Source organism: Patella vulgata, chromosome 9, assembly GCF_932274485.2.
Source record: "Patella vulgata chromosome 9, xgPatVulg1.2, whole genome shotgun sequence".
NCBI classification, from domain to species: Eukaryota; Metazoa; Mollusca; class Gastropoda; family Patellidae; genus Patella; species Patella vulgata.
The window spans coordinates 13,006,421-13,019,687 of NC_065887.2; the positions used below are offsets into that span (position 1 = coordinate 13,006,421).

The window sequence follows — 13,267 nt, forward strand, 5'->3', positions numbered from 1 at the left end:
TTCTGTGACTCAGTGGGTGGGGAACTGGATCGATAACCAGTTAGTCCCAGGTTAATCCTAGTGTTGATTGTGTACCCGTAAAATAACCTCTGACAGTTGAAATTCAATGAAGAATAGGCAAAAAAACCCACTGTCCAGGCAAAATCTTTCTCAAAGCACACTGCATGGTGTACGACTGTCTCCATTAACCAGCTTGGTGCATGTAAGCCCATTTAAATTCTTTTGTTTCTTGTTGCTTTTATTTTATAGTGTAGGATGTCATTGTGCACAATGATAAATAATTCAGATGATTTTCTCCATGTTCTCTTGGCTCTGTTGAAAAATGGTACAGAGTGAGAACGGGGATGGTTTGGGGATGTTGATATCAACCCAATCTTCTAATTAACAGAAATTGTTTGGGCTGCCTGGCGATAACTATTATTACAAGTTCCAGCAATGACGTAAACCTACATGTACTTGTATTTCAAACATCCTATATAATACCAGAGCACTATTCCTAATTGGAATTGAAATGAAATGGGGTTTAATGTCAAAGTTTTCTGCTCCAATTGGGACAGTGAAGACAACTGACCTACATGTACATGTAATGAAGACAGGCATACATTTGTACATGTATGCCATGCCATGTGCTACATGTTTGAGGGAAATTTTGCCTGGACAGCTCTTTTTTTTTTTAAATTTACACTGTCAAGGGTTCATTTATGTGCAACTAAAGGTATATACAGGACCCTGATTTTTTGTCCCATTCAAATGACTAGACACTGTCCTTGCCAAGTCCTGCATCCCACACCACTGACATGGGAAAACCTCGCGGTAAAATCCGCAGACTTTGCTCCCCTATTCATGTAACTACATTAACAAGTGATTTCAGTACTATATATGGCCAGATATTGACGGTTGTTTTCAGAGTACAGATTATCCATTAGAGTGACGTCCCTTGGGTGTAGCTAATCCAGATAATCAGAAATGAAATGAAATGAAATGGGGTTTAACGTCCTACTGTTTTGCTCCGACCTGGGCTAATGAAGACGGGCATATGCCTTACAGTGTGCTATGAGGGAAATTTTGCCCGGACAACGGCACTACGGCCTACTCTTATATCGAATTCCAACTGTCAAGGGATCTTTTACGTGCACGCCAATGAGTACATGGGACCTAGGTTTTTCGTCCCATCCGAACGACTAGACAGCTGTCCTTGTCAGCCCCTCCGTCCTGCATCACTGACAGTGGAGAACCACGCCGGAAAATCGGGATGAACTTTCTCGGCCAATGCAGGGATCGAACACCCGACCTCCAGGCTAGCGAACCAGCATCTTACCCACTTAGCCACCGTGATCCCCCCAGATAATCAGAATATTCGTCTTTGATGGAAGATCACCAGTTTGTAGTGTAAATAAATAATGTCTATAGCATTCATTCAAGTGTGTTACTCCAAAATGTCAAGAACTATCATGTTGGCATAAATTTAATTTCTCAATGAAAAAACTTACGTTTAGCAAAATTAAAAGAGAATTTGGACTAAAAATCTGTCAATTAGAATTTGCTTGATAATGACCAAAGTATTCACGAAACTTTGCATAATAACGAATTCAGTAATTGTGTATTTCTAAAATTGTACCTTGTGTTGGAGTGAAAACTGTCGTTTTACAATAAGGCTTCTTTCGATCGACCCACTCGATTTGCCTCCGTTTTGGATCTATACCATCTTCCCATTCCAGAAATACCTTGATCCACACTTGAATTAGGAACAAGTTTGTAGTTGGACCACATTTTACGAGGGGCAGATGGAACGGAATATCCCAGTTTTTTCAGTTATGGGGGTGACTCATGCGGGAGTAACAAAACTTCAGGATGAAAAAAAAAACAAACCAAGGCCAACCCGTGTAGCCTACACATTGACGGTGTGCAAGAGCTAAACTTACATGGACCTGTTGTCAGGCTTCAAACGAAATATAAATGTTACATTTATTTACACGGCAAGCCATTCTCAACTCTCTATTTTATCGGATGGCATAGATACTGAGTGGATTAGACAATGTTCTCGATATCTGCATATGACCGAAGACATGATACAAGGACTGACAATTGAGACTCAATGAAAGGACTGACAATCAAGACTTTGTTGATTATTATGACAGTGGTACTTGACAATCGAGAATATGCAGAGTTCCCCCCTGTCAATCAATGTTACTTTTTGTCAAAACTTCGGGATCCATAACTTCGCCCAGAATAAAGTGGCTTGTCTGGAATTTTCAATATATTCCCTTTTCATTATCTATTTTTAATCTATTATAGCAAGAACAGATAGATCTAGATCTTACATAATGTGTCTTTAGTCACCATGACGTTTATTTGCATAAATACGTCAAATTACAATGGGCAATATTACAGCAATAGAGTTCTAGCATATAAATATCTTTCATGTGATATATAAATTAAGTGAACTGCACTGATAACTAAAGTCCACGAAGAGTAGACAAAAACACCGCTGTCTGAGAAAAAATTTCGCATAGTTCACTGAATGGTAAAGCCAAGTCCTGGATGAAGCTTGCAAGGGGCCCCTGGTTGAAAATGCCACTAGGCCCCGACAACAGTGCAAAGGCGGCATACTAATTCTGGTCTTTGTCCGTCACACTTACACAAAATACAGTTTGTATGTCAGTATGCCATGTGGTTGACTCATCGTAGCTGTGAAAAGTTTATGTCCCCCCTATTAACCTCTACCGTAACAGGTATAATCATTTATTTATGCTACAAAATTGTTTTAGAACTACAATTGAGACCCCTTTAATATTTGGCTGCAGCCCTAACAAAATATCAGTCAAAGTATATACTTTATTCTGAACTAAGTTATCACTGTTGGATGTTTGAACTAGAAATGGGTATCAACTGTCTCCGCACCGTCTCTGAGAATTGCCGGTCGTTTGATTGACAGACGGTAACTCCGCCCACATATTCTCGATTATCAAGTAACATTCTCTATGCCTACGGTACCCTCGATTGTCAGACCTTTCATCGGCAGTCTCCGTTGGTTAGCTTGGTCAGTCATTTAGGCCCATATTTTCGAACGTAGGTTAGTGATAATAGGTTTAATGTCCGATTTTCTGACCAGTCATATTCTGGAAAGCTGACTAAATTTTAAACTAAGATTTTTATTAACTTTGATTAGCCTAATCATTGTTCGAGAATACCATAAAATGTGATATTCTGGAAGGTTAACTTGTACTTAATCTTTGACTAAGTCACTCCAAATATTAGTCATCTCAGGGGGGTAGTTGAAGGAAGGATTAAGTGCATGGATATGCCATTATGATGCATTCAGTTATGCAGTTATGAAGCACGAAACAACATTTATTTTGAAATGAAATGGGGTTTAGCGTCCTACTTATCTGCATCTGCTGGGCTTATACAGTTTGCCGTCAGAGTATTTTATCAAGGACAGCAGCACTACGAACTATTCCTATTTCGAATTCCGATTGTAAGGGGTTCATTTAGGTCCACAGGACCTCGCTTTTTCTCACCTTCCGTTCTGCTCCATGGACAAAAGGAAACCAACCAGGCAGGAAAATCCAGATGAACCTTCTCGGCCAAAAACGCGAGCGAACACGAGAGCTCCTGGTTAGCGAGCCAGCGTCTAACCCGCTAAGCCCCCCCCCCCCCTCTTCGCATACTCAACTAATGCTTGGTCTAACCCCATTCGACACAAACTAGGTCATTTCGGGACTAACATATGGCTCAATTTTCTTTTAACAATTCCCTTGCCCGTAGGGGGTCTTTGTCAGTTGGAGAAAACCGGAGGACCGGAGAAAACCCACGAGGTTGGACAGGCGACTCTACTCCTTGTCACGTACAACAGGGGAATCGAAACCACGCCAATTGACTCAATGACAGACCTTATGATACAGCGCACACGCGCTAACCATTCGGCAAACCACGCCCACCCCAAATGCATTTCACATTTACCAACGCTAGCAAAGCCTACAGCATTGTTATCAACATCGGTAAAAGAGCAACTAACTCAATCTACGTGATACGTTTTCAACTTAAACCTGCCAGTCTTCATCTGGAAACGGAGCCCGGTGTCCCAAGCAGTATTGTACGGTGTCTTGATAAAACCTGGCTTGTATTTTATAAAATTAAGGTGTAGGTGAAATGTACCTTTCGTTATAAAGTGCAGCACGTAGGTCATGTACTGTATAGATCTCTAAAAGAACGGCAATAGATTATCAGGTCGTCCAACGAAAAAAATTGAATCTAACCCTTAAAAGATTTACGTATCCGGATAAGCGGTTTTGACGTTGACGTCAAAAACGACTGAATATTTCGAACTGAAATTAAGAGACAAGGTAAATACATCATTCTTCTATATTTTGGCACTTAAATTTCATACGTACACTTTTGTTTCTGAGACTCTGTTAAAATCCGGGATGTTCCCTTTAAATAGAAATATTGCAAGTTTATACAAAATTGACAAATAATGATCAATTCGAATGTCAATCCGACAAAATTTCTATTGTAGTGAAGACAATTACACCTCCACAGCTCTCCATTGTGAACTCAACTAGGTCGCTTGTGGAAAATGTGACGGATAACAACTACTGAAATTCACTGTCCCAATACTAAAAATTCTACAATACATTTAGATTTCAATGGCTTCTGCCAATCTGTTTAGAAGAAGGTGCTGTATTTTTAACAGCATGTTGTGTCGGGGATACTAACTCTAGCGAGGTAAGCAAGGTCTTATTTTCTCACTAAATGTTCCTTTACATTGTACAGGCGTTCACAGGGACTGACACGCGACCGTTTAGCATGCGTGATAAGTTGCCCAGTAAGATTGAATGTTTATCGAAACTTTTTCGACAAGGATTCAATAGAACGGTTCCTGAATGTACAGGGCGTGTGTAATGAGACCTACGTTCAGAGCTGAACAACGGCTTTACGTGACAAGGAGTAGGGTCGCCTGTCCAGCCTCCGGTTTCCTCCCACTGCTAAAGATCCCTACGAGCAAGCGAATTATTGAAATAAAATTGAACCATATGGTAGTCCCGAAATGACCTAGTTGTGTCGAGTGGACCCCCCTCTCTCTCTCTCCCTCTCTCTCTCTCAAAGCGCCTAAGTACAAATTGCGCCGGCGTGTACTGGTTTTAAAATTGTTCACTGTGTCTTAAATATTTGATATCAGTTAACAACATCAATATATTGATATGCCTTTTAAATTGTGTAATTAACAAATAAAATTGAAAAAGTGAACGAAACAATCGATGTCACTGATCCGTCTTTATTTCATAGCTCCTGATTGGGTGACAGCCGGGGTCGCCATGAAACCTTCACTTGACTATACCCGTATTATACATATATATATATAGAGAGAGAGAGAGTAGTACGCCCATTAGGTAAACAAGTGAAATAATGTCCTGTTTACGTGTTCTTTAAGTCTTTACCTGACAAGTTTAACCTGTATTGTTTGTTGTATATGAATTTACTCCCAGTTAAAAGTTAGTTGTGACCTCATCAAACGTGCTTGACAAGGCGCTGAATAGATTATTTGCACCAAAACACTATAATTAAAAGATTAGCGTCGAGACAGGTTTGGTAGAGAATCAGTATAAAGTACTGTACGTGTTACGTTTTTTTTTTATACAACTGACATTCCTCAAAACATTCTGGTAATTTGCTATCAAGTCTGTATTCACCCGAGATTAAAGGGCCATTTATACAATTGCCATTTCTCAAAACATTCTAGTAATTTGCTATCAAGTCTGTATTCACCCGAGATTAAAGGGCCAATTATACTGACCCGTGCATTGTTTACGCAAGACGTTATACTGATTCGAGCAGCATGACGCCTTTTACTCATTTTAATACCAATTTACACTAAAATAGGAAATAATTTTTACCTTCAAATACTTCAAACGTCTTTATTTATTTTTGTAATACATAAAAAATGGATTAGAATTTAATCTGTCGGAGGAAAAAAGTTAACATTTGTGGCTCATTAAGTCGCATCGATGTCATCCTTATCAGTGATTATCGCGGCCTAGCGAATATTCACTGCTGATCAGTGTGGGCCATTTATACTGAGCAGCGACATTCCTTAAAACATTCTGTTGCGAATTTTTTGATGTGTAGAGCTATCAAGTTTGTATTCACGCGAGATGTTAAGTTGTTGTTGTTGTTGTTCTTAACGTTTAACGTCCTCTTCCACCAAAGGTGATATCGTAGACAAGTCTTATTTTTCATTTTTATCTTAGTGCACGCGCGGTGGTCTTTCATGTGGGAGGAAACCGGAGTACCCGGAGTAAACCCACGAAGTTGAGAAGGCGCCCCACTCTCCAAGCCACATACGCTCACGCCAGGGATCGAAACCACAACCGCACCCAAGATTATGTAAAGAGCCATTTATACTGAGCAGCGAAGGCGATCACTGACCATGACTACGATTTCCGCCGAGTTATCGTTCGTACAGTCATATATACATACGCCTAACTATAGAAGCCTACCATTCTTAATTTCTACTTTTCGCCCTCCAAAACACGAAAGTCGAAAAGTAGCAGTTACGACAAAATGTGAGGCGACAGCAACGCTATACAAGCCAAAATCGACTCGAAAATAGGAAATCAAGAAATAATACACTGCGATAATAGCGCCCCTCGTTTTTTTTCCTAATTTCTTATTTTCGACTTGCATTTTGGCTTGTATACCGTCTTGTTGACTTTCGACTTAGTCATATTTTTGTATTTATTGATGTCAGTAAGATGTTACTATGGAGAACGTAAATTTCAGATTATACATTCCAGACTTCGTAATTGTAAAAGTGCTCTAAACTTCCATAGATTTTTAATGCATATTTCACATAACCCGACATGCAGTTGTGGTCATACTCAAGAAGACAGCGACCATTATTTTCTGCACTGCCCAAATTATTCGTCTCAGCGTATCTCAACATTAAATACCCTCCCATTTAAATCCATAAATACAAAAGCGTTCCTATATGGCGATACCAACGAAAGTAACCCGTTCAACAAAGTGAGTTTTAGTAAAGTTCACAAGTATTTAAAACTAAACAAGCGCTTTGAATAGATAAGGTAATTGTCAGGCGACGATGATTGGTGTTAAATAGTGATGATGATGATGACGATGATGATGACCATGAAGATGATTTATTTATATATTTATTTATATACTAGAAGAATGCCCGGCTTCGCTCGGGGGTCATAACTCCGAAACCGGAAGTGGTAGACTAACGCCACCTGGCCTATGTTACTCCCCGGTATGAGCTACCCCTATACCCCAAATTTCAGACTCGGAAATGACAACGTGAATGATGGATCAGTCGAACGACAGAGTGAATGACAGGAGTTTTCCAGTCGAATAATAAAGATAATGGCAACTCTGGTCATAGCATATCTGTTTATAATATATTTCATATAAATGTTTATACACGTATTTGAAAAATACATTTAGGTCTACGTGTAATGTTGAATGTATAAATTCGGAAATGTTTTGATCTCTTGAACTGTATTATACTATTCAAAAAAAGTAGGGGATATTTGATTTTGGGGGCATAATACTAAAATATGCAAATGACTACGAAAAAAGTCACTATAGAACCTAACAGAAGAAACATTTCCAGTTACATGTGACGCCCAAACGCACCAATAGCTACCGCATGGAATGCAGGTGATGCTTGGGATCATCATGGGGGTCCAACCCAAGATTTGCACGACTCTGACTTTGAATGTTACAGTCATTGTGGCATTGAATTCCAGGGTGGAAACATCAGTTTAATTGTTTTAGTGACCAGAAAACAAATTTTGATATGCGTCGGCTTACCCAAAATGAAAGGTTACGTGCCCTTGGCATGCTACAGATCGGTACAACACAGGCGGTTGTGGCGCGGACGATGAATGTTTCTCAGTCTGTCATAAGCAGGCTATGGTCCAGATACCGTGATACACAATCTGTACAGGACAGACCACGCTCAGGTCGACCAAGGGCGACAACTCAAGCCCAGGATCGATTTATCCGTACCTTGGCCTTGAGAAATCGTGTCATCACAGCAAATCAGATCAGCGCCCCTCTTCAAACAGACACTGGTGTGAGAGTGAGTGGCCAGACGATTCGGAATCGACTGCATAGGGGTCACCTTCGCGCCCGACGTCCTCGCGTGATCCCTTGTTTGAGAGATCATCACATTCAGGCAAGACGTCGTTGGTGTAGGGATCGTCAACACTGGGATAATCGACGCTGGAGCAATGTGATGTTTTCAGATGAGTCAAGGTTCACTGTTGATTTTTTGGACAGGCGTAGGAGGGTGTGGCGTCGTCGAAACGAGCGCTTCCAAGACGTTAACGTCATCAGACATGATCGATTTGGGGGTGGTTCTGTTATGGTGTGGGGAGGCATCACTGTTGCTGGAAGAACGGCTTTACATGTTGTTGCAGGGCGTGTTACAGGCCAGTACTACCGGGACAACATCTTGGCAGTCCATGTTGTGCCGTTCGCACGACGTCATGGCCGCCGTTTCATCTTCCAGGATGACAACGCTAGATGTCACAGGGCCAGGATCGTTACAGGTTACCTCCAACAACAGAACATCACCACATTACCTTGGCCAGCACTGAGTCCCGACCTCTCCCCCATCGAGCATGTCTGGGACATGCTTGGACAGAGGTTACGTCAACGTCAACAACGTCCTGCCAATGTCCAAGAACTTGCTGCTGCGTTGCAACAGGAATGGGACAATCTGGACCAAAATGACCTTAGACGTCTCATTAGGAGTATGCCACGTCGGATCAATGCTTGTTTGGCAAACAGAGGAGGATTTACCCGTTACTGACTTGGTTGTGATGCTGCGGTAACTTTGCTGTTTGACCCCGGGTATCATTTTACCCTTATAATGGTCAGTCTGTGCCTTACTTAGTCTAACGATCATTTGGAATAAATCGATGAATGTGAACTTCATTTCATTTTGTCATTTGTTTCTTCGTCAGTTTCATTAGGTGACTTTAATAACACTTCAAAATCAAATATCCCCTACTTTTTTTGAATAGTATATTTAAAATACACGATTAACGTATTAAATTGTAAATAATGAATCAAGCCAAGACATGTATTAATGTTTTAAATGTTTTATTGAATTGGAATAGAAACTGAAAACAGATTAACACCCTGTGTGAGATATTTCATTCAAATATTGTGAAAGGGTTGGTAATAAAATTAAAATTGTCATTGTGTCATTTTAATAACATTGAATCGTCCTATTCTGTTACGTAGTCGTCTCAACATATTGTTGTCATGGGTTACTTCTGCTAAACAACTCAATAGAAACGAGTAAAGTATTATAAACGAAATTATGTCTAAAGAGTTCTTCATGACATGTATTGACTGTAAGACACAAAGCGTACAGGATCTAAGTGTGATGTTAAAGGTCAACACGTAACTAGTGAACTGATAAATATTGTACAATTTATCTAAAGAGTACATTTATGAAAACGTGGTACTTTTCTGATATGTAGTTAAATTAACACTTACCCAGATCTTGGCATAAGCATGACTTAAAATGATCACGGCTAAAACACTTCCGTGCGAATCAAGAATTCTTTATGTAAGAATAGAGCTTTTTAAGACCGTAAATGCACCACACATTATGTCTCCATAAGATGGTAGCTATAATCTTTCAATCCAATCCCCTAATTAAGTATACCCCCACCCAATCATAAAAAAATAATAACATAGCAAAACGGTGTTTAATTCTGATCATCTAAATTATCAAATGATATTCGCCGAAGTAGTAACTGAGAAGGGCGTGTTTTAAGATATACATAATGTATCTTACTATTTTTCGCTTATATAATTTGATTTTCAAATACAAACCATTAATACTTATCTTAGCATTAAAACAATCAACCATAAGTGGTTATATTGAAATCTGTAAAAGACGCATTCTGAGGTTTATAGTGATACACCACTACGGGTTCTTCGTCGCAGAAGACACTAACGTCGGCATCGTCTGAGATGGAGTACTCCATAACCGGAACTGGCACATCGTATCGGGTTTCGGCTGTAAACGATTCTTCTACTTCCATAGGTTCAGTTGTTGGGACCTCCATAACTTCTTCTTGTTGTTCGTCCATATCTTCCGTCTGCTTATTAGATTTAAGGTTGTTTTTTTAAAGATAAATTAGATTACAATTCAACTAACACAAAAGTGTAAAAAGATTTTTTTCTAGTCTGTGCCCGCGTTTATGTCTACTCTTGGCAAAATCGTTATAATATAAAAAAATCATGAAACAAGAATCAAAATGGCCGCCAATCGGGTCTCCAACGCCAATCCAACCTCCCAAGATATAATTTCAAAACAGATTCTTACCTGCTGGTTCAAGTCGAACCGTTTCTGCTTTAATCATAATGTGATTCTGTAATGTAAGTATTTGAACAACATCGTAGCGCCGAACAATTAATGTTAATTAAGCATGATTTCAGAAAAATTGAACAGATTTGATAATAACATGCCGAAATTTTTTTCCTGACCGCGCCATATTATAAACATGAACTTCCGGTTTAAATTGTTGGAGTTTTTTTTAAGGAAACGAAATACTAATATTATACAGAGAAACAATATCGATGCTAAATTACATACATGGTATTATTTTTTTTATATAAATATTCACAAACCTGCGGTCTTGTATTCTATGTGACCATTAGCTTACATTTGTCAAACATATCACTGCTCCAAAATCATTTCAGCACGTTGTTAAATTAATTGTGTGAAATCACTTCATTTAATGTCCGCTTCCACCGAGATGATATCGCAGACAAAATGTAGCCTATAGTACGTTGATTTTATCAACCAATCACATTCAATAACAGTTTTACTTATTTTCTTGTCAACGCATTTGGAGTCAATTGTTAAAATCACACCGGGCATGAGCGCTCAACAGGCCTTTGATCTACCAGTTTATTGGGCCCAACTTTATTTTAACTACAGATATCTTAACACCAATTAGCATTCAAGTCTGTCTGGCTATATTGTCTGAGTAAAAAATACCTTTCTCTTACTTGTGGACCCCCGGATTAAGACTTTGTATGGAGTTCAAATTTAAAAAAAAAATATTTGTTGACGGTACACATTACTTGTGTTAATTATATGGAAAAAACACAAGATTTGTGTTAATGCATTAAAAGGAACACAAGTTTGTGTTAATGCAATGCAAAACAACACATAACTTGTGTAGAATAATTTTCACACAAGTACTTGTGTTGAGATCCAACACAAGTTTTTTTTCAGTGCAGTGATAAGTTGCCCAGTAAGATTAAATGTGAATCGAAACTTTTTCGACAAGGATTCAATAGAACGGTTCCTGAATGTACAGGGCGTGTGTAATGAGACCTACGTTCAGAGCTGAACAACGGCTTTACGTGACAAGGAGTAGGGTCGCCTGTCCAGCCTCCGGTTTCCTCCCACTGCTAAAGATCCCTACGAGCAAGCGAATTATTGAAATAAAATTGAACCATATGGTAGTCCCGAAATGACCTAGTTGTGTCGAGTGGACCCCACCCCCCCCCTCTCTCTCTCTCTCTCTCTCTCAAAGCGCCTAAGTACAAATTGCGCCGGCGTGTACTGGTTTTAAAATTGTTCACTGTGTCTTAAATATTTGATATCAGTTAACAACATCAATATATTGATATGCCTTTTAAATTGTGTAATTAACAAATAAAATTGAAAAAGTGAACGAAACAATCGATGTCACTGATCCGTCTTTATTTCATAGCTCCTGATTGGGTGACAGCCGGGGTCGCCATGAAACCTTCACTTGACTATACCCGTATTATACATATATATATATATAGAGAGAGAGAGAGTAGTACGCCCATTAGGTAAACAAGTGAAATAATGTCCTGTTTACGTGTTCTTTAAGTCTTTACCTGACAAGTTTAACCTGTATTGTTTGTTGTACATGAATTTACTCCCAGTTAAAAGTTAGTTGTGACCTCATCAAACGTGCTTGACAAGGCGCTGAATAGATTATTTACACCAAAACACTATAGTTAAAAGATTAAGGTAGCATCGAGACAGGTTTGGTAGAGAATCAGTATAAAGTACTGTACGTGTTACGGGTTTTTTTTTATACAACTGACATTCCTCAAAACATTCTAGTAATTTGATATCAAGTCTGTATTCACCCGAGATTAAAGGGCCATTAATTATACAACTGCCATTTCTCAAAACATTCTAGTAATTTGCTATCAAGTCTGTATTCACCCGAGATTAAAGGGCCAATTATACTGACCCGTGCATTGTTTACGCAAGACGTTATACTGATTCGAGCAGCATGACGCCTTTTACTCATTTTAATACCAATTTACACTAAAATAGGAAATAATGTTTACCTTCAAATACTTCAAACGTCTTTATTTATTTTTGTAATACATAAAAAATGGATTAGAATTTAATCTGTCGGAGGAAAAAAGTTAACATTTGTGGCTCATTAAGTCGCATCGATGTCATCCTTATCAGTGATTATCGCGGCCTAGCGAATATTCACTGCTGATCAGTGTGGGCCATTTATACTGAGCAGCGACATTCCTTAAAACATTCTGTTGCGAATTTTTTGATGTGTAGAGCTATCAAGTTTGTATTCACGGGAGATGTTAAGTTGTTGTTGTTGTTGTTCTTAACGTTTAACGTCCTCTTCCACCAAAGGTGATATCGTAGACAAGTCTTATTTTTCATTTTTATCTTAGTGCACGCGCGGTGGTCTTTCATGTGGGAGGAAACCGGAGTACCCGGAGTAAACCCACGAAGTTGAGAAGGCGCCCCACTCTCCAAGCCACATACGCTCACACCAGGGATCGAAACCACAACCGCACCCAAGATTATGTAAAGAGCCATTTATACTGAGCAGCGAAGGCGATCACTGACCATGACTACGATTTCCGCCGAGTTATCGTTCGTACTGTACATTCACAGATGGAACCGACGCATTGACGAATTGACCCACTCGGCAAACCTCGGCAGATTCCGTAACTCTACGGTTAGCTAGATGTACGGTACTGGAATCTGTTGAGGTTTGCCGAGTGGATTTGACCATGGCTGCCGTTTGACCCCGCACTCTGATTGGCTAATGAAAATCGTTCTCGCGAACTGTTTCCCAAAATTCGTCCTGTAAGCTAACGTTCGCCTTTGCGGTTAGTGTTCTACATTTTTAAAGCCCCTGTACCCCTTTATAATTGGGCATCCAAGTCTTAAAGTTATCCATCTTTG

General features: G+C 39.4%; 1 protein-coding gene across 1 annotated transcript in view; it reads left to right on the plus strand.

Moving 5' to 3' along the window:
- Positions 1-4,625: 4,625 nt before the first annotated feature.
- LOC126831498 (glycoprotein-N-acetylgalactosamine 3-beta-galactosyltransferase 1) overlaps positions 4,626-13,267 on the plus strand; it is a 37,756-nt gene continuing 29,114 nt past the window's right edge. The window contains exon 1 of the mRNA XM_050562022.2: positions 4,626-4,728. The gene's annotated coding sequence lies outside the window, so the exon portion shown is untranslated. The remainder of the gene's footprint in view (positions 4,729-13,267) is intronic.